Raw genomic sequence first — 22,175 nt, forward strand, 5'->3', positions numbered from 1 at the left:
TCATAGATACTGGGCTCCGTGGAGCATTAAGGTACGACACCATTATAGTAAGGAATCAGTGGTGTGCCAAAGAAGAAAAGTCGGATTCAACAGTACGGCTCCAGCGTTATCTCTGGACATGAGGCAAATCATGCTGCTAGTTGTCTACAACAGACTAGACTGTGTTGTGATGCATGTGTTGTCAATTTCGTCTGGGACTGATCTCTTCTTCTCTTATACCTTAGAGCGTGTCTACATTTGAGTTCATAGTTTAATCAACCTTACTTTTCAGCATTCTCCCGCCTACTAGAAATCATCAGAAATATCCAGTCAGAGTGTGTGTTGGTGCTATCCATGACACTATAAGGAGGTATTATTTAGTTTTTATATCGATAACTTTAGACGCACAACTACAGTATGTCGAGGAAGGAATGTACAATACGGATCTTTTATTTTGTGAAGAGGACTCGTGCACCGAGGGTCTCGTACAGACTTATTTACACCCATTCAGAGTTCATACATCCCGTGAATCAAGAGCATCAAAGATTTTTGTCGGTTACCAATATCGATTCTGGCAAGATACTGGTCAAGCGATTTCCAAGACTTTCATGAACTTAACAAAGACACTTTTTCGTGTACTTAAGTTACACATTAACAAATTTGAGATTATTTCCTTGCTTTTTATTAAGGTTCATGATTCTACGTCAACTGGAAGTACTCTATAGGTTTAAATGAGTGAGTTTGCGAATATCAAAAAATGTAACATGAATGGCTATGTATTTTGATTGCGTTCACTTGGCTTACTTTTATTACGCCGCCAAAGTTACATACACCATAGTATTTGACGTAAATTTTAACTCGACACGTCTACTCCTTCCTGGGAATAGAGAATACTGGTTTCAACAGGAGGATAAACAAACGGACAACAAAGTGATCCTATTAATGTTCCGTTTCCACCGAATAACGTACGAAACCCTAGAAGCGACAGGAAAGAATATCTCTGAGTGAAAAGTCTATACAATCATATCTACTAATTATAATAGGTCGCGGGCCTACATTCCGTGCTCCACATTCCTAGAAGTATTCACTCATTGGCCGTCTACCTCGACAGAGAGCGTCGCAGAGTCGTTTGCAGCGCCTTATCGCTATACTTGCTGCCAGTATTTTAGTCGTCACAGTCATCCAATACTCACTACATCTTTCCTGCCACATCTGTCTCGCTACTAATTGTCTCGTTGCTCCGATGAAATTCCAGTACTTCAACATTGGGACCTACGTCGGTAATCAGCAGCCCAGAATTTAAGGGCCGTCCGGCGGTACTCTTCTGTCCATTGCGACGCATCCACACACAGGGACAGTTCCTGCTGAATTCCACACTTCCTGACGGCACGCCGCACCACACTGGGTACGAACTGTCAATTGTGTTGCACACCGCTTCAGCTCTGGTGCCACCAGCAGACCGCATAACGAGCAAGACAATTGAAATGACAAGGTAGCAGATGAGGAAGGTAGTATGGTGCAGGTACAAACAAACAATAACGTAACAACAAACGTTCTTTGTGAACAATTTAATGTTTTTCGTATTTTCATTTTGCATAAATTTTTCCTTTGGTAAAAACAATTTTTACAAAACATTTAAGAGATCTCTTTAACGAAAACATTCATCATACTTGCACAGATCATTGTCCTAAATCCGTCACAGATTACTGTACATAAATATTCAAAAATAACAAGGGACACATGTGTAACTGAAGCAAATCAACATTTACGCTGACATCATCAAAGCACTTCAACAAAATGTGCATTTACTTCGACAGCACAAAAGTACAATTCATCAAAACGTGACCTCGTCCCTTGTAAAAAGACAAGATGTCACTTAAACTAAATCAAATATACCAAATAGCAAAACGTGAGATATCTCACTTTTAAGAAATCAGAATTGCTTAAACAAAACCAAATTACACAACTTGGCTATGCGTGACGCATGTAGCCTTTAAGAAAAGAGAAATCCGTTTACACGAAATCTGGGCCCACAGCTCCTAGTAACAGCTACCCATGAAATCCCAATATTTTCTCACGGTACCCTGACAGCAGTTAAATCTTGCTGATTCACCGGTACAATTTCATGAAGAGGTGTTCGAGTGGTCAACATATCCCTGCCCACACCATTAGGGGTTTTTAGGCACCAAAAACGTGTACCAGTTTCTCTCCAGATTCTAGTTCGTCGAGTATGACTCTCCAGTCCAAATCGGAACACATATATGAAAAGAACATTGGCCTACCGTTCGACCGTGCAGGTGGTATGTTGACGGCTCCAATGTAGGCGTTCCCTTCAGCAAAGACACGGCAGAGGTAAACAGACAGCAGGTCCCCAACAATAAAGGCCACTCTACTTAAGCCTTCTGTACACCGTTTGCCTCGATACAACACGTCCAGCGGATGCTGCGAGGGCAGATGCTGGTTGCAGCACAGTACTAAGGTGGTGTCGTCGTGCTCGTGCAGCCAAATAACGGTCCACTGTTCCTGACGTCACACATAGTCGGTCCTGTCCTGGTCCCCGGGATAAAGTTTCGGTCTCTATAGGCTATCACCTCATCCGAGAAACAACAGAATGATTCAGATTAAGCCATCGGGTCACATCAGTTTGCGACTCTCCTGCTTCCATTCTTCCTATGGTCATCCACAGCAGAGAGTGTATAGGCGTCTTCTCTGTGCCACACTGCACCGAGATCGCTCTAAGCTTGTTGATACCAGTGCCTACGAATTTTAATTATATATTACAGCAATGAGAATGGTCACTAAGTGACCGAAAATCGATTTTGCGGATAATAAAACAAAAAAAATACGACCAACGCTCATTCTCCTTCCTATTGCAGATCAAAAGTATTTCGCTTCTGTAAGTGACTTCTGAAATACGGATAAACTTTTTAAAATACCACTTACAGCTAAATTTTCAGACAGCACTTATTGCGGCGAAGATATGAATAACAGGTAATACGTTGAAAAATAGCATTATTACATGAATGCAGGATACAAGTACGCTGAACAAAGCAGTGGCTATGACTGAAATTAAAGTAGAGATCTACGACACATAACAATTTGAAAAGATGTGATTCAAAAGACGACATGCTATGACTGTTGTCTTTAATTAGTAACTACAAGTCTCATGAACAAAGGAGGTTCAGTGTTGCATATTCTGTGGTAAGAAAATTATCATTTACGGTACTCATCCACTCGATTGACTGACTAGACCGAGTTCGACTTTTAACCAATAGTGGGTGCTGTTTTGCTGTTAATCTGGTATATTAAGTGGTACATTTGGTTCTCAACACAACGATAACTTTAGAATGTTTGTTTAACAACTTTCTCTAAAAGTCGTAGAGAAAAGTCTTTTTTCTCAAATGCATCACACGAACTATTACGTGGTCAACCGCAATGCAGACCAATTTACTTCACTATAATACTGTGTCAAACAACGGTCGTACCCCACGACTATACCATGTTATCGCCTTAAACTGAGACTGTATCCTATAACACAGGTTTTCCGTCTTTTTTTTTTGGAGGGGGGTGGCGAGTTTGGCAGTCGGATGGCCCTCCCCGACCGACACCAGGGGCCTATTCTGTATCGTTCGTATCGATCGGTGTAGTTGGTTCGTTTCGGTAGTGACGTTGTTTTCGGTTCATTATCGAAATGTGCTGTTCAGTAAGCTTCTGAGACCTGCTATCGAACGGTCGTCCCACCGATTTTACGACAATTGTACCGAGAGGTTTTGGATTTCGGCGTGGCCCTGTCGATCGGTAAGCTGTGGTTTATGTACACCTATAATTTGTTATTTGAAACATATTTAGCCGTCTTAGCTTTTGATTTCGTGATTGTGTAACTAAAGAATCTCCAGAGGATGCATCCCGTTGTAAAGTGAATTCATAATAGACTATTTTCCTTTGTTAGAAATATGGTTAGGTTAGGTTGTTACTGTGAATGATTTCATCCAAAAAGAAAACGTTTTCGGTCAATATTCTCTCAAAATAAATGTTATTTTAATGCAAATAAGAGTTTAAAGATCATTAAATAGCAAGACATCGGCTCTGCTTACGTATATTACATGAGTGTGAACTGATGTTACTAGTGACTTTCTATACTATTTCCCACAAATGGTTTAGTTAGTAATTCTCGGAACGTGTTTACAACTTTTAAGTTACAAAGGAAAGCAATTGTGTGAAGCCTGATATTAGAAACCTTCCAAACTATTACGCATTTGTGACGTTTGGCAGCGAAGTCAGCCTACGTTCCTCCGCAATAGTACAAGAATTCAGCCAAGTGTATCTGATGTTCAGCGTAGCCAAGTGGTGCCGGCACAGTAGCTCGGCATGTTCGGTCAGAGGGTTAGCAACATTCTGTAATAAAAAAACTGAGTTAATCGATCAACAATGAACTTTATTGAAACGTATATCCTACGACGTCCGCCACGAGCAGATGCAACGAACGAAAGCGGACAAAATGAGATTAAAAAAAAAAAAAATGTGGTTAGCGCGCGGGATTGCTACACCTAGGGACACGGGTTTGCTCACGGATGGGTGCAAATTTTTTTTCTTCTTCATATATGCAACACGTTCTGAGACATTGGTATTCGTGTAAATTAAGATTTTTCTGCAATATTATTACATGTAAGAGCACACTTCCTCAGTAATGAATTTCTTGATTTCTGTGTGCTTCAAGTGTTGGAGCTGAAATTATTGTGAGTGAAACAACCGACAGTGATCTTTATATTTTTTCTTGTCGGAAATAATTCATCATTTTTTCCGAATATTTAGCGATTTCCGAGTGTGCAATTAGACAGGAATCTAAGAGCACAGCTTAAATTACTGGGACTGTAACCAGCAGCAGTCACCTTCATAATCTTGTTTGTCACATTGTAAAAGGTCCATAATTAAAGAATTTGTTGCTAGCGCACACGAGCTGATGTAATTTCGATGTATTGCTACGCGCTGCCTGCGATATGTAAGCTGTAAGAGAATCTGAGACCAAAGAGCAGTGTTGACTGCAGTAGGAACTATGTAGCAGTGGGAGAAAGTTGTTACTAGCGAGCAGTCTGGTGTATCATGTTGGCTGGGCCGGTCGTGTGCAGCGATGGCGGAGCCTGAGCGTTGCAGGATAAGGTAAAAGCAGCCTCGCGCATATGAAGTATTGTTACATCAAGTCCCATGTAAATGTTTTTAAAAAATCTGTTAATAATAATCTTTCTCATAAAAAGTAACTTTTGACATTCATCTCAATTTAAAGAATTCACTAATTTCTCCAATCCTTGGCCATCCCAATTATTGAAAAGAAAAATCAGTTCTTTCCTTTTATATAAGACAAATCTATCGGCCAGCTTTGCACTTTGCTTCGTCAGCAAAATTTCTTATAGGAGGATATATATACGCTTTATCCGGCGATCTACTTAAGGTAAGATTTTTCAGTTTATTCAGAATGATGTATCAGGGCCATGACGCAGCATTGCTGACGTCCAAAATTTACCAGGTTAAACTGACAGTCAATTATTGAAAGGTTATAAGTGACCCACACATTTTTTTATTGAGAGATTAGTCACATTTTTATTATTGATAGGTTATGCAATTTATTTTGTGGGGAGGTTACACTTGGTATTATGTGGGGAGGTTACAACAAGTCTTTATCTGCGATCGAATCCTCAGCAACAGTAGATAGAGATTAAAGATCTCCGCTGTAATATTTTTAGACTGTAGCACCATATACGAAATATTTTCATTCATAAGATGCATGTTATAAACTTCGGCAAACTGCAGGAGCTCTGGAAAACGCGTTTTTTCAGTTTTGTTTTTAAGACCGGAAGACCGAATTCGTTGACGCATCATATAGGGAAATGGGCTACTTAATCATTTGGATCTCTAGGCGCGAGTTATAACGAAATTTTGTTTATGTTCTTATTCTTTGAAACTCTCAATCAATTTTTCGGGTGTTTTTATAGATTTATCAGTGCAATGTGGTACTACACACTATTCCTAACTCATTTGTTCGTGTTGTCCTAACAGTTCTGTTGAATATGTGTGGTACATGTGAAACAAAACCAGCGACTATGCAAGATGCCACTTTACTACTGTCTGGGTTTGAACAGTATATGTGCCCTTCATTTACACGCAAGGGCTTGCTTTGTCAGTAATGACTTCAGTATAAGAACACTAAAACGAAAGACTGAACTACAGATGAAATCGAATCACTTTCAGACCATTTCTCTACTGTTCCATTCGCGAATTATAGCTCTCAGTCATCACATAATGGTTACAATTCTTAGCACAGGTTACAAATACTGGCCAAAACTGTTCAATAATAAGTGCCTCTACGTACCTATGGTTGCTGTTTTTGTTTCAAATGAAATACCCATAAACGACAATCACAATAGCAATCCTTAATTCTCTTTCAGTTTCACTGAACTGTGAACCTACTAACCTCATTTTCGTCCGACATTTGAGCTGATATTTTAGCGACACTTCGCACTGCGATAACGCAAGTTCGGTACTGCGAAGAATAGCGCGCCTGTGTCGTCTTCGGTTCTCTAGACCCGATCGGTGTCGCTACCGAAATGCATTCTCCTTTTTGAACCCAAAATAAACCTGCCCACAAAAAATAATTGTCTCATTTGGTGTCCTAATATTCGATATTATGAGTAGTATTCTCTTTTAGTCTGGATGCGTCAATTACAATAATTTTACGTTTCATAATAAATATGTAGTGTAAGTATGTAGTTAAAACTGCCTCGTTATTTAGAGTAGCAGATAGTAAACAATAATAGCGGTTCCTATTGTTCTGCTGTATAAATTTTACGCTTCTTGAATATTACTCCATAGATGAGTAACAAATATAAGGAAATACATTAACTTGTGTTATAGCTAATTCTTGGCTCATAAATTTTTACTGAGGGAACTTGTTTTCCTCCCAGATGTCTGGTGATGCTTCTTTGAGAGTAAAACGCATCACAGATTAAATGAATAAAAACTATTTTGCAACCTAGACTGCCTGCTCTTTCTTTAAACTGTTCCTTCTCCACTGAGGATTCTGGTTAATGAAGTGCAAATGTTGCTAATCTGAACAGCCTCCAAAGCACTTTTCCGCCAGTGAAAAATCTAATCTACTGCTACTAAAACGGTAATATATTTAGCCCTTATTATTAAATTCTGGACGTTTCCTATTGACGTTGTATATATTATTGTGTAGAGCTGAACATAGGAGCCGGCTTCTGTCGCCGAAGGGTTATAGACGCTTTAGTCAGGAAACGCGCTGCTGCTACGGTCGCAGGTTACAATCCTGCTTCGGGCATGGAGGTGTGTGATGTCCTTCGATTAGTTAGGTTTATGTCGTTCTACGTCTAGGGGACTGACGACCTCAGATGTTAAGTCCCATAGTGCTTAGAGGCCTTTGAACCATTCGAACATGTATTTAAAAAAAAGGTTATTTGCAGAAAACTGGTCTATTATTTTAGTCAGTAAAGAAATTATTGACCAGTCATTCTGTAGTTGACTATCAGGCCCGAACACAGTACCCTTATTATGTACTAAAACGTACCTTGTCCATCCACTGTATATCACGTGGAAAAAGGTAGATATTTGTGACAGGATATTACCTAACATGAAACGCAGATTCCTTTAATTTCATATTTGCGATTGAGTTCTGTGTTCTTGCCACTCTCTCTAACACATGCCTTCATGAAACTATCAGAACAGAAAATTTTGCAGCTTTGTTCAAGAAACATCTATCATTAGCCCGACGATGCACTGTAAAATGCTAAATGCCGTTCCCTCGAATTCTCCGCACTTACTCAATTGTACAGTATCCATTCACATCAGGCCAGGTGCGTGGGCGGCCTGCAGTTCTGCAGTTCTGGGAGTCGGTCACTGCAGCATTTGCTCTCACAGCAGGACTACTGACAGGCAAGACTGCTGACTGCAGGGCCTGGTAGAGCTGCCGCGGTGCAGCCCCCTGCCGCGGCGTGATGAGCAGTGGGCGCTCAGCAGGGCGCCGGATGGACGCTTCTGCGAAGTGCGCTATGTCCGCTCCAGTGCCGCACGGAACGTCAGCAGCGCCCACCTAGCAAAGCGACCTAATTAATACTGGACACGATCGTAATATTGCTAGCCCTCAAAAGCGCATCTGTTTGGATGAAGTTCAAATTTCTCAATCAGATACAACGTGTACTTCTTTCTGTGTGTTCATTGCAGTCTTGAGGCGTAGCGCCGTATAACGATCCTGCTTTGGAGGTGGTTAAGTGGGAGATGTGTCTTAGAGCTGGATAGTGACAGATGGTGACGCGAGACTGAACGCACACGTAATGTTATGTATCAGCCGATACACGACAATATCGGATAGGGGACTGATTTAGTTTAAGTTGTGCCCACTAGAGAGCACTAAAGTAATAGAATGTTTTTCATAAACTATTCTAGTATTTTTATAAAGGGTTATTATGATTTATTGTGTAGGTAAAATGTTACAAATGTGTTTTAGCAGTATGAATGAAGCGTGAGTGTGATTTAAGGTTAAGATGAAGATAATTGTTTAACGAGTTATGTAGTTGGATTTGGTGTGGGAACATTTCGAAGAAGTATGGATATCGACAAAGCGGATTTTTGTAGAACAGATTTGTAAAGTAAGTTTATGATAAAGGGAAAGTTAATTCAGGTATAAATAACAATAGTAAAAAACTTTATGCATAAACAGAACTTCAGTTTATTAGATAATTACGTCGGTAAAAAGTGCAGTCGTGAGGTTTACTATATTGAGATTGGTTATGGATGAAAAGCGCTGACTGAAGCGGGAGAAAGTTGTTTTGCTATTGGCTGTGGGGTAAACTGACCAATAGTAAAACAATATTCTTCGCGCGCCTTTCTATGCTGGTAGAGAAGAATTAGAGTATTCTAGAGAAGAGTGGGAGCCTAGCCATGAAACAGTTCGGACGTGTTTAGTAGTAGTTCCGAGGGAAACGATAAGTTGCCCCATTTAGCAGTGTTTCATACATCAGAAGTGTGGTAAAGTGTCGGCATAATTATTCCGATGGGCATGTAGAAATTTCGGAATTTTAAGTGAATTTTGTGACGAGAAAAGACACATATTGCGCGTGGTGTATTGCGCAGGTCGGTGGTTAAAAACATTTGGTACCGACAGACTTAATATTTGGCGAGCATTCTCAATGAAAAACAATCAGTATTTTTGTAGCTATTACGTCTTCGGGAAATGTAACACCATAAACTTGCTAACGTGAGTGAAAGGGATTGTGAGTTACTGTGTTAAGACTGGCGTGTTTTTGGCAGTGATACTTGTTCATCTAAGTTTCAGAATATTTTAATTGAGGACAAAATTTCCAACCTTTCATTTCGTGTGAAAACTTTCTCGCGAAACGTAGATTAGTGACTTGAATTTCGGCCTGGTTGACGTTGAAGTACAGTAGGTTTCGCTCGGCTTTCCTACTGATGATCTGCTGAGACAATGTTCACAGGTAGGTGCAGGTCCGTCGTAAAGGGACGGAAGGAACCGCGCCGCCGCACTCTCACTGCTGTGTATGCGAAAACTATTTTGAAACGTAGCAGGTAGTTTGTCTCGCACACTTCATTGTGCCAAGCAGTCTTACTTTGGACCAATTTTAAAAATCCCGCTACCTACCATCTGCGGCCTATTAAAGTGACGTCCACTGGCGGCTGTTTTCGCTACCTGGCGCTTGTAGCAGTCAGGGGTATCGTCGTCTCTCTCTCGTGACCTGCAGGAGTGCGGAAATAGCTAACATTGTGAGCCCCCTGAGGTCTCAGTTGCACAATCCGATTGAAATCCTGTGTTCGATTTCCGTAATATCGATTTGCGCCGTTTGTGTAGCGAGTTCAGTCGCGTGCAACGAAACCTGCACAGAGTTAGATGTTACGAGGTATGCCCCTAGAAGTGAGAGTGTTTTTAGAGTGTTTCCTTCCCTGTCGTACGTCTTACTTGCTCATGAAACGTAAAGGTACTGACTAGCTTGGATAATGTTTCCTCAGCAACATGTTAGGTTTTGTTTGTTTCGTGCGGCAAACACCGACAAGCTGTTGTCATAGTGGGTTTGCAGTGAGTTTCGTTGGGGTATGTCTCCCTGGTCTGTCAAGTGTCATGTGTTCGGGAATCGGTTTTAGCTCCATTGTGAGTGGTTGCGCTGTGACGTCTAATCGCTGATTAGGCACACATATGTAAAGTGTGTTTTCGCTAGTCTAATTACGTGAAAGATTAGGGCTAACAGTTTGTCTGTCTGGTGTCTTATATTTGTCAGTTTGAGATCTTTATGGCATCTGTATGAAATATGATTGATTCCGCATGGCAGTGGCATGATACGAGTAGTGAATTTGATGACGAGAACTTAGTTCGCATGCCACCTGAGAAGCAACACCTAGAAAGTCTCGCGGTTTTTCTCTGTATCGTATCTTGAGCTACCAAATTAAGACCAGAGGCGCCAATGTGCTTTTGTCTACTTTTTATTGACTTGTCACCGTCTTGAACGAGGTCCTTGCCATTTTTAGTGGATGAATATTTCCTATGTTTGTTCGTGGTGGTTTTCTGATTGCGTATCGATATTTATTGAAACGTTGTGTTGGGTATTGAACAACAGACTGAGTTCGTCGTCGATGTGGTCTACAGTCCTCTGTGGCGGTCTTAATCATTCATTTGTGGACTCGTACACCGAGAACTATAATAATTCCTTTTGTCACAAATTAGCCTAAGGCGCTGATTACTGTTAAGGCTACCACTGTATGATGGGTTTTACTGTCAGTCAGACTAGTGCGTCTAGTTATAAAGCGGTTAGCTCCTCACTTTAAACTGAAAACATAGTTTAAGCCAAAAGTAGTCTCGATTAGCCGAGTCATATTTTATCATTAAGAACCTTCTGGCAATTTAATATGTGACAAGATTATCAAATTAACATATTGTGAGTGCTCTAGCGTGAGTAACTTTGGCTTTGAGCTGATGGTACTCTCTCCAAATGTCTAGTAACTGTTACTAACTGGGAGCATGGAAAAATATTTCTTATGGTAATCATTGTGCACCTTGCTATCACGTGTGTTAACTGAATTACATTCTGCTTAACTTGCATTGCTTAACTGAATGTTTTGGCCTGGTTCTAAGCATCTTCAACATTGGTGTTTTGCCTGAAGCGATATCAAGTTGCTCGAGTAAGGGTGGTTCCGTTTGTCTTTGGCCTTACACTATCAACATTCAACAGGTGCACTACTTCGTTGCCACCGACGCCGCGCTGGCACAGCTGGATCAGGTTCAGTCCCGCATGTGGCTCGGGCGCACCTAATTTGCTTCGCATCCATGAAATTTAAGATTAAAAGTAAATAAGAGACAAACTGAGAAACTTATCATCAATTATTCAAAATTGAATCGCATTTTTTTATTTTGCAAAATTAAAAATGTGATTGTGACTGTCATTTTGAATAATTCATTATACGTAAATTAATCTGTTTATCTTGAAACGTCCCCTTAGAAAACTTATAAATGACTGTGCTTCAACTGACACACAATATTTTTTGCGCAACGCAATCTGACTTTTAACAATCCCTACAAAAGAATGGCCATTGTCCGATTCTTATTACACAAGTAAAGCTTAATTCTAACTTTCTTGAGCGATTGGGATGACTGTGATATGGTAGCTTATGAATGAGATCCTTAATAAAATACTAATAACTAACTTTCCTCCTCACCATCAACCTGTATAAACACAATATTAATTAAAATTAATTTCCGACCGTGACAGGACTCTCTTGGATTGTTCTATAATATATATAATATTTTCTGTTTCATGATAAACTATGAGAACGAGAGGGAACTATGCTGCAGAGATATCCTGTGCTGACAGCAAAGTTTTCAAAAGTCGTAATATATATCAGTTCATGATATCCAGTCTTACAAATTGTCTCTGATGGACACACGTCCAGATCATCCGCTCTCAAAACTCCATATCTCCTCCCCACGTCGCCCACAGCTGGCGGCTCACCTCTAACTGCGCAACGCTACGCGCTGTTAACAGCCAACTGCCCAACACTACAATAGCCAACAACAATGCAACTGTCCCTCTGCCCGTACCCGGCCGCGTTTCCCACGCGCCGAATATTCTCGCTCAACTGACTAGAGCAGTACTCTTTCCTGAAGCCGTCAGTCTGATTGGCTACAGCTTATTCTACATTATTTTACATTTTAATATATTTAAATAATCAAAGCTTGACCTCTTGCACGTTCTATATAAAGTAACAATAATATCCGTTACATAATATTCATTGACTTCTTTTACAAAAAACCAATACAATTTCCTTCTTAGCTTTGAATGCCACGCTCAGTAGTCGTGCACTTGTGTACTTTCAGATAAATAAATAAAGAACAAAAGTAACTATTAAGCACTAAACTTGTAATATCTCTTTATATTCTGTTAATTATCCCTGCACAATTCTATGAGTGAATTACATTTTCTACTTGACCATCTATATACTCGCAGAATCGATGCGCAAACTAGTACAGTACTATTACTATTCCATGAGCGCAAAATTTTTCTTTGTAATACTCTCTCTGGTGTGTTGAGGGGACTTCTAGGATCTTCTCCGTGCCGAATAGTCGCACTGAGTAATTGTAATTTGGCTATCGAGATTACTGGAAGAAAGAGATTGAAAATATGTTGAATGCTAATCAAGAGAATATATACTAAGCATTTACATCAAAGGTCTGTAAGGAATTTCATTATATATGTATTCTGTAATTGAAAATTTTCACGGAGGTGTCGTTTCGTTGGTAATCAGAAGCGAACTTCCGATGAATTGGAAAAGAACCTGCAATTATTAGATCCAAGAGCTCCATTATTTCATCGGATAGTTAAACTCTATCAAAGAAAACTTTCCGCTTGATCTGAGGTTTCCCGACTGACTAGGCAACGCAAGAGAACCAAGACATATTATTTACACAAGATTGCAGATCGCTTCGAATCATCGAGACTGCGGACAAGGAGTCATCGTCCGATTCTGATTAAACAAGTAAAGCTTGATTACAGCTTTCTTGAGCGACCGTGACGACTGTGATATGTTAGCTTATGAATGAGATCCGTAATAAAATACTAATAACTAACTTTCCTCCTCATCAGCAATCAGTATAAACACAATATTAATTAAAATTGTAAACTTTACAACAAATATTCTATTACTGGATGATTCAATAAGGTGTCATGCTGTCACCGCTCAATGTGTTTAGTGATGAGAAAATGATGATCTGATGCTTAACTGAAAATTATGATAATTTTAATTTACCGTATATTTTAAACAAATAAAGTTACAGAGTTAATATTTACAACGTTTGTCATTTTAATGATGCGGTGAATAATTATTCAGAAATAAACATCTCGAAAACTAATATCGCTAGACAAGTGCAACAAATGGTATATTTATTGCGAAGGCTGTATTAATTTTACACGGAAATTATGCAAACCTCTAGAAAAAGTTCTAAAAGCTGCTAGTAGATGGCGCTGTAATCGCAATACGTATTGCCTGTAAACATTACTCCGCATCTCAGAGGGATAAATTTTACCCGTGGGATGTGAAAGGGTGTTAACATACCCAAGGAAGAGGTTGAAATCATATATTCCATGGAGCATGTTTCCGTTCAACGTCCAAGCTACCAGGCTCTCATAACGATTAATAATGTTTTGATTTTGACAGCATCCGGTTCAGGATCACAGATGAAGTACAGTTCCAGATGAACTGAGTCGTAAGTTAAAGAAACTGATTATTTTGCGATTACGTAAAATCACTATTTCTGTTAAACGAAACCACTGTATTGCACCAAAGTTACAGTGTAGCTACGGAATTCAGCAGAGGCGTTATTGGCCTTTTTTGCGAGAAACGACCATTAGTGAACTTCACATTGTAATTTTGGAATAGTTTATTATCACACAAAGACCGAATAGTTCTTGCAAGATCGGGTCAGACAACATCGCAGCGAACAGGTGTTTTGCTTTCTTGATGAATAGTTCGGAAAAATGTCATTGCATTGGATTATCACATATTTACTGGCGCCTCACCAGAACTGCGTGTTTGCGACTACTGTTTATAGGGCAGGTTGAAAGACATTGTCAACTGGGACCATCTCAGCACGATTGATGAGCTTGAATTTGCTATCTGTGTGGCATCTGAATCTATATCCGTAGAGACACTACAGGATGTGATGGCAAATTTCATTGTTGGTTTGCGTCATTTCCTTACTGTGAGCGGGTGACATTTCAAAAAGATAGTGATGTGATTGCAAAGACTGCCTGCAGAGGACGAGTTAAATTACAGACCCTGATACTCTTCGAGCTGCACAGCGTATACCGCCATTTTAGCAGCCTTTCGAACTCTTTAGATAGTTGTGTGTAACTTCTGCACAAATTTCTTACAGCTTTCGCTATATACAGACCTCTCGTTTCACTAGTCTGTATGTCTTAGTTTTCAAGATATTACATTCTGAAATCAGGCCTGCGATGGGCCACCTGTATATTCATGTGGTTAGCGCACTTTTTTTGTACTTTCTTAGTTACAAACAACTGTTGTTGTTGTTACTTGTTTGCTTTGTTTCTGTCATTTTGTTTTCAGATTTCCAGCTTGGTTCTAAAGGTACTTTTACTTTTCAAATTTTCCGCTGGTTAAATGGAAAGTTCAAAATTTCTGCTACGAGTATTTGAAGCTGCTGGTTATCTGTAGTCAAGTGCGCAGAAACCTCTGTCTGCTTGCATTAACAGTGGATTCTGTATGCCATGTGAAATAGCTGACGGGAGTGGGGTGAAACGCTTCTAAACGTCATGTCATGGATTGTCTTACTAGCTATCATATTCCAGCTGTCTTCTGTATCCACTGAAAACTCCTTGAACACACTGGCAAAGAAAGACCACATTCGCAGTAGGTTTAGAATACAATGTGTCCTTTAAATGCCGTCCGAATCAAAAATTCATAGGACTGAGACCAGGAGATCGAGTAGACCAAGACATTGCTTCCCCATGACCTATCCACTTATTTGGTGAAGCTGATTTAAAATTATTCTTGCTTGCAGATCAAAATGAGGTGGCGCTTCATCGTGCATGAACCACATGCTCTACCGCAAGTGTCATGGAACATTTCCCAGTAAAACATTTAAACGTTTCATTACAAATTAACGGTATGATGCTGCACTCAGTTCTCCATGATAAATGAATGATTTAATTTATCTGTCTTCAATTACGTGAGAATGTTCCGAGATGCCAACCTGTTGATGTACTTCCAACAGCAAAAGGATTTCATCAGCGCACACACTTTTGGGTCATCGGTCTTCTGACTGGTCTGATACGGCTAGCCACGAATTCCTCTCCTGTGCCAACCTCTTCGTCTCAGAATAGCACTTGCAACCTACGTCCTCAGTTATTTGCTGGATGTATTCGAATCTCTGTCTTCTGCTACAGTTTCTATCCTCTACAGATCCCTCAAGCATCATGGACGCTACTCTTTGATTTCTGAACAAATGTCCTATCACCCTGGTCGCTACCCTTGTCGGTGTTTTCCACATACTCTGCGCAAAACCTAATTTCTTACCTTGTACGTCCCCCTAATTTCTTCTGTATCATCACATCTCACTTTTGTTCTCGATTTTTCCACAGTCCATGTTTCACTACCATACAATGCTAAGCTCCAAAGTCACATTCTCAGAAATGTCTCCCTCCAATTAATGCTCATGTTTGATACTTCTAAACTTCCCTTGGACAGCAACGACCTCTTGATCCACTGGTCTTCTGCTTTTTACGTCATCCTTGCTCGGTCCATCGTGGGTTACTTTGCTGCCCAAGTAGTACAATACCGTAACTTCGTGATCCTCAATACTGATGTTAAATCCGAAAGATGGTTCAAATGGCTATAAGCACTATAGGACTTAACAGTCCCATAGACATAGAACTACTTTAACCTAACTAACCTAAGAACACACACATATCCATGCCCGAGGCAGGATTCGAACCTGCGACTGCAGCAGCAGCGCGGTACTGGACAGAAGTGCATAGAATCGCTGGGCCACAGCTGCCGACCCGTCCGAAAGAACAAATAACATCTTTATATAGTTAAGGCTAACTGGCCATTGACCTTATTCTTCTGTGCTGGATGCACACGCATTGCCCCATAACTCTTACGGGAGTGGGAAAGATTGACTGCCGCGAGTACTGAGTGTAATGGTTCAAATGGTTCTGAGCACTGTGAAACTTACCTTCTGAGGTCTTCAGTCCCCTAGAACTTAGAACTACTTAAACCTAACTAACCTAAGGACATCACACACATCCATGCCCGAGGCAGGATTCGAACCTGCGACCGTAGCGGTCACGCCGTTCCAGACTGTAGCGCCTAGAACAGCAGGGCCACTCCGGCCGGCTGAGTGTAATGGGCAGGGGCACTACGAATGTAGTGTGTGGACATTAAGTTGGGGATTTGGGTCTCACGGGGAGCGTGCAAGGGATAAAATCCCTGCAGGATCCCGGGTTAGAGTCCCAGTCGGGGCACACATTTTCAACTGTCCCCATTGATGTATATCAACGCCTGTAGACAGCTTAGGGGCCTGATTGAATTATCATTTCATTCTCCACCTTACTCTCGCCCCATATTGTGCATGTATTAGGCTGCATCTGGTTTCGCAGGACAGAGCGGATCCGGTTGTGGAAAGGGGACCAAATCAGTTGCTGTTAGTTTCAGGAACATACGAACTTTATTTTGCTAAAACACTTAATCACACAAGCCCTTAAAAGAACTCAGAAACAACACGGCCGAAGCCCAGAACACAAGTTAGTAAAATTGCCTTAAGGACTACACACGGCTGAAGGCATTAGTTACAAAGTAGAAGAACTGAAGGCAAAAGGCCTAGACACAAGAATTTCAGTAAAAAAAATTAAAGGTTTTAAACAAATGACCTGTCAAATTTTAATTTAAGACAGGTGAAGGCTGTACCTTGAAATATTTCTCATAAGGTTCGGCTGAAGGCCATATACTGAACATAGTACAACTGAAGTCTTAAGGTTTGGATAACAAAATTAAGATAGAGAGAAACATTTTCAATTTTTCAAATGATTTTTCCAATTTGAAGACAGCTGAAGGCCTTATCTTAAAATATTTCACATGACGTTCGGCTGAAGGCCATGTACTGAAAATTAAATCAAACTAAATTCATGCACAGCTGAAGGCCACGCACAGTACTTAAGAATAAACGAAAAAAATCACAATCCACAGCAACAGAACAGTGGTGCTCAGAAGTGTTCCAAGTGTCGGACTAGGGAGGAAACTCTAACATAAGTTTAAGTGAGACAGGCAACCAAGCATAATACTAAATAACTGGATGGCAACACGACCAAAGGATGGCTGAAGAACCAACCAACAACCTAATCAATTCACTCCACACGACCGACGCTACAACAACCTAAAATATCAGGGAGGACGAATATACCAGCAGCACCACGTATTGACAATTGATGTCTAAGTACAGTCAAGGCACAATAACCACACAAGAAAAATTCTGAACAACACCAAGGCTGTCGTACTACACGCCTTGCCGGACAGCACCAACACGGCAAGGAAAACATACTGCTGGAAAACTGCTAATGACCAGGGTAGGTAACCGGAACATTAATGGCCACAAGGCCGAAGATACCGCTGGTGCATTTCACTAATAACTTACAATCAATTCAATGGTTAAACACCATACAGGAAGACAGCTGCAAAATTGTGCCGACTCTAGCACACCATATGTTGCTGCTTGCTGGAATGGCCCAGGAAGCAACAACCGGCAATGAACGAAGAGATGTCATAGTGAAACTTCCTGGCAGATTAAAACTCTGTGCCCAACCGAGACTCGAACTCGGGACCTTTGCCTTTCGCGGGCAAGTGCTCTACCAACTGAGCTACCGAAGCACGACTCACGTCCGGTACTCACAGCTTTACTTCTGCCAGTATTCGTCTCCTACCTTCCAAGAAGTAATGCTGTGAGTACCGGACGTGAGTCGTGCTTCGGTAGCTCAGTTGGTAGAGCACTTGCCCGCGAAAGGCAAAGGTCCCGAGTTCGAGTCTCGGTCGGGCACACAGTTTTAATCTGCCAGGAAGTTTCATATCAGCGCACACTCCGCTGCAGAGTGAAAATCTCATTCAGATGTCATAGTAGTTGAGGTTTCATAACAGGTTAACTGATTACTCAACTCCAGTATCCAAGTTTGGTGGGCGACGAACTTTGCAGCTCTGACAGCTAGTGCCTCACAAATCCGACCGCGCGTGTTTGCCACTAGCAGCCCCGGCCTGATCTCGCGTTGTGGAGACTTCCTCTCTGCTCTGTCGGAACCAACCGGTTGTGTCACACACACCACCACAAGTAAATATAGCGGCCACACCAAAGATGGTACAGCAGTACCAGTATCGATAAGCGCTACTGCTACCATTGACGGAGGCATGTCAGCAACTGGTTATGGCAGTAACTCAGTGTTAAATAAGACGCCTCTTGATTGTGAGAAAATGCCAAAGATGCAGCAGCATCAACGCTAGCTGGCCACGGCTCATAGGCTGTTCATTCCATTCAAAGGAATCAGTAATTCTTCTTCACTTCCTATTCCTCTTCTTTTTCTTGCACTCAGGGTAGCGTGACTGGACTCAAAATCTAAGACCTTGCACTACCTGCGGATGGGGTTAAAAAGATGATCTCACAACTCTTTCAACTCGGCCACGTGACTCATATTCTCATTTTCTATCGTTTCTCTGATATTGCTGCCATTACTGTCCTGAATATAGCGTACTCGATTTTCCAAATCCCGTGTTCTGACACTGCTTGGTCTTCCACAATGAAATGACCTTTTCTCGATGGTTTCTGTCTCTATGAGATGTTCGTTTTTTTAAAAGGTCTTATTGCTCGACAAATCTCTGTTACAACATCTTTCAGCACACATAAGTCTGGTTTCCCACAAATTGCAACTTGCAACTCTCATTCCATGTCCATTAAAGATATTAGATTAGATTCCACCGACGTACCGACGTACCGACGTCTCTAGTGCAGTAAGAATGTGGCTGAAATGGTGCTACGCTTGTGACTGGATGTCAGACAGAACACGTCTCTCTCCAGCTGAGGTCAGCAACGCACGCTTGTTCAGTGGCGTCCCTCTCGGAAATAACTGTAGGGTAAGTTTGCACTACTGATTGTGTGCTCTATAATGAAAAAAATTCTTTATTTTCTAGCATCATGGGAGCTTATGCAAACATATGAAAGCTTTGACTTAAGACAAAGCTGGAAATCTGAACACAAAAAGACAGAAATCAAGCAACAATGTGACAACCGTAGGAGTTCACATTCCGCCGACACGTTACTATGTCTCACGTAATATTCCAGTGGCTGGTTGAACGATGTAAGTAGCACATGTGCAGCCGAGTATGCAAAGCTGGCCAAAGAGGGGGAATTTAGTAATTTTAACGTTATGAAATACCTTACACAATGGTGGGATACCTGTGGACAACGCCGTCAGCCATGACAAGGGGACTGAATACATGGCCACTGGCAGCGTGTAAACGACGGCCGGCCGACGATGCTGCTGACGCCAAAGAGAAAGATTATTGGCGGCGGCTGCTGAAATGAATATGAAACATCGAAAATAAACAGACACTACATGTTATACTCATGAAACGATCGAACAGCGCTGAGGTTTTCTGTGCCAAAGATTTGGTTGCTGTTTGTGATCTTTTGAGTAGCCAGGGATCTGACGGCGTACTTATATGACTTCTGTGTAAATATAACTGTGTTGTCATGAGCTGCCTCTGAAGTGGTTTAGTAGTTTAAACAGGACTGATGAGACTGGATGAGCTGCATGATCTTCTACGTTAGGTTTTTTCAGTGCGATTCGAAAGAATTTACCAACGATAATTGAAGTAGTTCAAACGGCTCTGAGCACTATGCGACTTAACATCTGTGGTCATCAGTCCCCTAGAACTTTGAACTACTTAAATCTAACTAACCTAAGGACATCACACACATCCATGCCCGAGGCAGGATTCGAACCTGCGACCGTAGCAGTCCCGCGGTTCCGGACGGAGCGCCTGAACCGCTAGACCACCGCAGCCGGCTAATATGTTAACACAAGATCCGATGATGACAGCACAGATTTGTCGAAACCGGTGATAAAAAAAAATTATTTAAAATTCGCATCGCCCCCCACAGGTGACACAAAGCAGTCGTCTTCTATTTAATAGGAGTTGGTCAGGCCCAGTTAGCGATTGGTGAAAAATCGTGTATGTGCAGGAGATTATTTTTTGCAGCTTAGCTCCTGCTTTGTTCGCATTCACCCTGAGGCGGTAACTACAACTAGAATCAGCCAGGATTCTAGTAGGTCGTACGGTGCACAGTACACCTGCTCCCAAAGCAAATACAAGATCTGTGGACAAAAGGGAATCGACTCGTAACAAAAAAGAGGCTGTAACTAAGAAAATAAAGAATGACAGCATGTGTACATAAACTCTGTTGCTTCGTTTTAAGTGCTCTATCCATTGCCCATAAGTTTCCCACACTTTAGATAATACGCTGTATACACAGTGTTCCTTTCAACTTGAGACAATTAATATCTCGAGAACGTCGCATTGTACGAAGAATGTGTTCTAGGTGAAAATTAATATTGGAAAAGGGGACATCTGTCTGCGCTACAACTGGCCATCTCCTAATCACTCCTCCTGTGTGGGAAAGGTCAACTTTCTTTATCAAATGGGAATCCCCGATTTTTATTGCATATTCGGATGATTGGATTGTTGCGTGGGAATGGTATAAGCCTATGTTATCGACGTACTTAGCATGACAGCAGACTTCATTAATCTAATGTTTGGTAATGAGCATAATTGCAAGCCTTTTCTAAGCCTTTTCTCGCCTCCACGTCAAATGTTATCTCATTAACGCCTTTGTGAAGTTATCGGAATTTGAAGTTGTCTTACACAGCAGAGTTCGATTCTATAAATAATGGAAGGTTTACTGATTACTTGCTGTCTAAATGCCATAGCACTGAAAGTGCGAGTGGTACATACGTTACTTACTACCTGAAAAGAAATACGGTGAGTGTAAAAGGCACCAACATGTAATTGGCGTAGGGATGAGGGTGATTATGGGGTGGTGGACAGGGACAGGGGTGGAGGTGGATAGATACAGTGGGGATGGACAGAAAGAGGGGGTGTTGGAAAAGGAGATGGATAGAGGGGGAGGAGGAGATGGACGAAAGAGGGAGGATGAGGAAATGTATGGAGAGAGAGGAAGGGGAGGAGGACATGCACAAAGACAGGTGTGTGGATGAGAGAGAGGGATGAGAAGGAGATGGACAGAGAGAGAGGGGAGGAGGAGATAGACTGAGAACACTGGAACAAATAAATACCCCGGTAACGCCGAGTTCTTCAGCTAGTCAGTGTATAAATAGAGTGACGAAAAAAATCTCAATACCAAGGAGTTTTGCGACATAAACGAATGTGATGTGCATATTTCTACATCTGGAAGATTGTCTACACAAGTTTCGCAACAGTGGCTTAAGAGTGGCGTTAGTAGCGCCACTTAGAGGATCCAAATTAGGTTCGTTTCAAATACACTCTTTAGTGGCCGTCAGCGTTAGATACCTTTGAGATTGGACATGGTGAGCTGACGTCAGCCAAGAATGCCCGTAAGACGACGAAGATGGCATTATCAGCAAGTCACTGAGATTGAACAAGGTCATGTAGCAGGACTAAGAGAAGCTGGATGTTCGTTCTGCGATACCGGAGAAAGACTCGGCAGGAATGTACCCACTATGTATGATTGCTGGCAGCGGTGGTCACGGGAATATACCATCGCAAGAAAACTGTGCTCCGAACGGCCACGTGGCACTACCGAGAGGGAAGGCCGTTGTGTTCGGCGTACGGCCCTGGCGCATCGTACTGCATCTGCGAACTCTTACAAAACTATTACTTCAAGGACAGCTCCGAGCCATATGCTCTGTGAGGCGCCCTTCTAAGCCCGCAGGACAGGACAGGTAGTTTAAATTGTGGAAATGAGCCAAAAAAAGAGGCTGTCAGAAACACTAGAAGATACAACTTTATTTATTTGACCAAACTTTACAAGAGCCAAGAAAATTAAAAAAAAATACACAGCATTAATTTACCGGCTGAATGCGCCA

The sequence above is a fragment of the Schistocerca gregaria genome, chromosome 2, assembly GCF_023897955.1.
Source record: "Schistocerca gregaria isolate iqSchGreg1 chromosome 2, iqSchGreg1.2, whole genome shotgun sequence".
NCBI lineage: Eukaryota > Metazoa > Arthropoda > Insecta > Orthoptera > Acrididae > Schistocerca > Schistocerca gregaria.